We start from the raw sequence: 5,297 nt of genomic DNA, 5'->3' as shown, positions 1-5,297 counted from the left end.
TGCAGTTCCTACTATCTCAGCCACCAAGAGAGTTGTGTGAGAGGGCCCAAGTATGACTGGTAAAGGAAAGTACCCCTCAAAAGAGACAGGCATAACTGGGGTCCACATGGGTACCCATGGCCACACCTTTGATCTGGATAAAGTAAAAGGAGTTAAAGGAAACGTTGTTCAAAGGGAGGACAAGCTTGTCCAGGCAAAGGAGTGTGGCTAGTTGGTGTTCATGGATCCGTATCGTCGGTTTTCTTCCGGTTTGGCCTATGTAATGTTTTGCACAGTCCTTGCATGGTCACCATTGCCACCAAGAGTCACGACCAGTTCTAGCTGGTCTCAATACACACAGACCAAGAAGGAGACAAATTTGACTGGGACAACACCTCTATAATAGCACAAGCCAAACAGAGACATGCCAGGGAATTCCTGGAGGCCTGGCATTCCAACCGGAACTCCATCAACAAACATATTGAACTGGACCCGATATACAAACCACTGAAAAACAGAACCAGAAGTAATACCAGAGGTAGTAGGAACTGCAGATGCTGGAGAATCTGAGATAACAAGGTGTAGAGCCGGATGAACACAGCAGGCCAAACAGGAAGGCTGACATTTCGGCTGAATAGACAAGGTCATTTTCTCAGGGTAGGGGAGTCCAAAACTAGAGGGGACAGGTTCACGGTGGGACGGGAAAGATTTAAAAGGGGCCTGAGAGGTCTAGACCCGAAACGTCAGCCTTCCTGCTCCTCTGCTGCTTGGCCTGCTGTGTTCGTCCAGCTCTACACCTTGTTATCTCAGAAGTAATACCAACCACCCCAGAAACCTGAGGCATATAAATAACAAGTGGGACGGAACACCAACGCTTCACTGGAGGCTCGCTCACGATGTTACCTAGTAAGGTGATGAAACATCTGCAATCAAACACATCGGCTCAGCGAGCAAGTCTACAACCTCGTTTTGGTGGGTTGCTTTCATCACAGCCTACTTATTCTCTTCCACTCGGCACTCAGCATCAGTTGTTCAGCATCTCTTCTGACCTCGCTTACTATGGTTAATCCCTTGTCTGCCTACCCGTTTGATTATATCTCTCCCCCTTCCTTCTCTCTTTCCCCCCTTCCCCCCCCCCTTTCCTTCTCTCCTCCGCCCCCCCCCCACTTCCTTCTCGCTTCTCCCCCCCCCCTCCTTCATTCTCTCTCTGTGGGCTCTAACTCCCCTCTCCCCTGCCATCCTCCAACCTTGTCTGAAGAAGTGTCACTGGATTGATAATGTTAACTCTGCTTTCTGCCGACACATGCTGCCAGACTTGCTGAGTTTTTCCAGCAGTTTCTGTTTTTGTTTCAGTTGGAAAGACTGCATTTTGACAGTGCAGGTCTCCCGTGGAGTGTCTCCTTTTATATTGTGCTCATATCCTGGAGAGGGACATGAACCCGTCACGTTCTGACTCTTAAATGAAAATGTTCCCAACTAAACCATCGCTGAGGTTTTCACTTTCCTTTCAGAAACATATTCTTGAAGCTTTTTGTGCTGTAATTATCTGGACATTCATGAGAATACCCATGTAAATGTTCCTCGTTTTGACTATATGAGGAGAGTGTGTTGATTGGTGGACTCTGATTTGTAGGCTGGTTGCCTTAGAGAATGTCCTGCTAGGATGATAACTAATAGTTAATTGCTGAACCACCTTTTGATTTTAAATCAGACAGGTTTACTCTGGTCGAGGAATGAACGAGAGAATGCTGTCTCGTATTTTAAATTGAAATGAGTGTATACGCATTCTTTTGGTCTGCAAAGAACAAGGCTTTTTTTGTTTGGATCAAATTTGCAAATTAATACACAGTATCACTTAGCTTATTTAGGAGTTAAGAGTGCTTGGACAGTTAATGCGTCCAGACGTGAGTTAACTGCAATTAGATGTGAAAAATAAGTTGATGATTATTTGGGCCAAACACCATTTCTTGTGCACCAACATGTGATGAAAACAAGAGGTTAAATTTGTTCTTGGCCTCTTCTATTATAATTTTGATGTGAGCTCCAGTTTTGCATGTTTTTCTAAACCTGCCGTGGCAGAATGAAAGACACCTGAGGGAGTTTATTCTCAGACAAATTAAGACCCAAGTTCTCTTTTCAGATTAGAATGAGAAATGATGTACTTGTGCTGGCTACAGTATAACAGTTGCAAACTGTGGTGCTACAATTTCCTTTAAAATAAAACCTTGGATTCTGCGTACATACTCACATGTTGCAGGTTTTTTAAATCATTTTGATTTATTTGATAAACCATTTCGCAGTACAATGTACACACCTTGACAATTTTTGAAACAGCAAATGCATAAAATGTATAAATCTGTCCCAAGTAAATACCACCATCTATCCTTCATGTACCAGATAATATATTTTAGATTAAGAAGGAGTGATGGTGAAAGTTTAGCCTGCTTTAGTAGTTAGTAAGATGGGCCAGCTTTTTCACTTTTGACAACACTCCCATGACAGTATTATTCAACCACAAATATTTTTCACACTGGAGAAACTCAAATGCTTCACTTCATCAATGTGGTTCTTGTGAATCTGGAAGGCAGGAACTACCCACAGGAACACTGATTACTGTACCAGTTGAAAGATCCCAACTTAGGTCTGCACTTTGGGCAAAATAAGTATCTATCCAAAACACCAAGTAGTGCAGGCTCCATCCATTGCAGTGGCTTAATAAAATATGATGTACCTGTGGTCTGATCCTGTCTCTGAGTTTGCATCACCTTCTTGTGAATAAACACATTTGGTCCAGATCCAAGTATATTATTCAAAGTACTGGAGCAATGAAATAAAGAATGCCTACACTTTCTACACCTGTCAAGAGCTTCATTTGTTTTCTCTAGGCTCATGGGATCCAATGGAAGTATCTCCTGAGTTAAATTCCTTCACTTGTTGATGACTTTCTACAGTTGACACTGTTTGGAGTCAGCACTTGTTAGATCCACTTTACAACCCATCATTTCACATGTTGCAGATTGTGGCGTTTATATCACCTTTTGGACAGTATTCCCTGGAAGCTGCGTACGCGCGTGCAGCTACTCCAGCATTCCCCGCTTGGCAATTAGTGTGCTGAAGCCTGTCGCAACATTGATTTCCACTTCTGGAAGTCACTGTCACATGTGGACCTCAAAGGTTCGCGCAGCTGAAAAATAGAGGGAGCGCTGCATTTGAACCTTCCAAAATTCTTTCAAAAATGGGACAAAAATGTATACAGAGAAAAAACTGTGGGCCATTTTGAAACGTGAAGGGAATAATACTAGTAATTCTTATTAAATGAATGTGGCATGGTTTATTGAGTGAAAAATTAGTACTAAGGTACCTTTCACCACAGTTGATGCATTTTAAAACTGTCAAATTCATCCTCTTCAGTGGTTGAAGCAAAGAGTGAATGAAATTCAATTGACTCTCAGCAGCTCTGATACTATTATCATCGTTCCCAATCTAGATCAGATGTGGTGCTTCCGGTTTCAGAATCTCCCATTCACAGCAAATCACCTTCCTCTCCTTGCGTTGAATGAATATTCTGCATTTTTCTTTGAGCGATCCCATGACAGCTGGTGCATTAGTAATATCTTACAATTTAATAATAAAATCACACAAAATATCAAGAAGGACAGCACGCATATTTTTACTCTTTGTAAAACATTTTTTCCTCTATCAATATTCATCTGTTTCATTTGAAGTGAAAGTGACCTGCGATGGTTTGGTTTGTTGAGGCATATGTTGAACTATAGACATTAGACATCCTTGTATAATTTCCTTATGGGTATTATTGCCTCGCGAGCACCTCTTGGTGTAACCATTTGCGCACTAAAAAGCCGTTAACTTGGGCATTTATTCCAATCATTATCAATTCGTAACTTTACTTCATTTTCACCCATCCAGCAGTTGTTATGGGTATCACAAAAGCCCTTGCAGGGAACTTGATGTTTGTCATTTTACATTTGAAAATTACCATGGGCTTTAACTTGATTCCATCACGAATGCAGGCCATTACCACTGTGAATACATAGAACATAGAGCATTACAGCGCAGTACAGGCCCTTCGGCCCTCGATGTTGCGCCGACCTGTGAAACCAACCTGAAGCCCATCTAACCTAAACTATTCCGTTATCGTCCATATGTTTATCCAATGACCATTTAAATGCCCTTAAAGTTGGCGAGTCTACTACTTTTGCAGGCAGGGCATTCCACGCCCTTACTACTCTCTGAGTAAAGAACCTACCTCTGACATCTGTCCTATATCTATCACTCCTCAATTTAAAGCTATGTCCCCTCGTGCTAGCCATCACCATCCGAGGAAAAAGGCTCCCACTGTCCACCCTATCTAATACCACAATTGTTTTTACCACAACTGCTTTTGAACCTATCCATTCCACATTTTGACTGCCAGGCAAATTGATGGGTGTTTTATCCATGTTTCCAATGTGAACTGATAGGTACTCGTGTTTAATGATGAATTTCTGGAAGCTGGTCATTTTGGGATCTAGGTCTTTTGATACCCTCTGACAAATCTTGGTTTCCTGCCCCAACACTAAACATTTTCATTTCATTAAGCAGCTGCGCGAGATGGCTGTTGGTGTGAAATTTTAACTGCACTTGGATTAATTTGGCCTACTTAACTATTTATATACAGATGGGATTTCTCATGCTGCTGTAGTGGTTCTGACACATGGCTTTGAAAATCGGGCCACTATCTGTTAGTGGTGGCCGTTGGAGTTTTCTTCATGGAAGATTCTTACGTCCAGTCTCACATCAGTTCCCTCACTGCATATGTTGAGGTTGGATAGAACATTGGTGAGGCCTCTTCTGGAATACTGTGTTCAGTTCTGGTCACCCAGTTATAGGAAGAATATTATCAAGCTGGAGGAGGTTCAGAAGAGATTTACCAGGATGTTGCCGGTATGGAAGGTTTGAGTTATAAAGAAAGGCTGGGACTTTTTTCACTGGAGCACAGGAGTTGAGAGCTGACCTGATAGAAGTTTATAAAATAATGAGAGGTATAGATAGAGTTGATGGTAATTGTCTTTTCCCTAAGATGGGGGATTTCAAGGCTAGGGGACACATTTTTAAGGTGAGAGGAGAGAGGTTTTAAAAGAGACAGCCAGTTTTTTACACAGAGGATGGTTTGTGTGTGGAATGAACTTCCAGAGGAAGTAGTGGGTGCAGGTACAGTTGCAGCTTTTAAAAGGCATTTGGATAAGCACATGAATAAGTAAGGTTTGGAGGGATGTGGGCCAGGAGCAGATAGGTGGGACTAGTTTAGTTTGGGACTA

At 42.2% G+C, this 5,297-nt stretch overlaps 1 pseudogene; it reads right to left on the bottom strand.

Moving 5' to 3' along the window:
- Positions 1-2,487: 2,487 nt before the first annotated feature.
- On the bottom strand, positions 2,488-2,978 carry LOC125484696 (annotated as a pseudogene).
- Positions 2,979-5,297: the final 2,319 nt, after the last annotated feature.

The sequence above is a fragment of the Rhincodon typus genome, chromosome 13 (genome assembly GCF_021869965.1).
Source record: "Rhincodon typus isolate 14 chromosome 13, sRhiTyp1.1, whole genome shotgun sequence".
Lineage (NCBI taxonomy): Eukaryota > Metazoa > Chordata > Chondrichthyes > Orectolobiformes > Rhincodontidae > Rhincodon > Rhincodon typus.
This window is presented reverse-complemented; position numbering and strand designations above follow the sequence as displayed.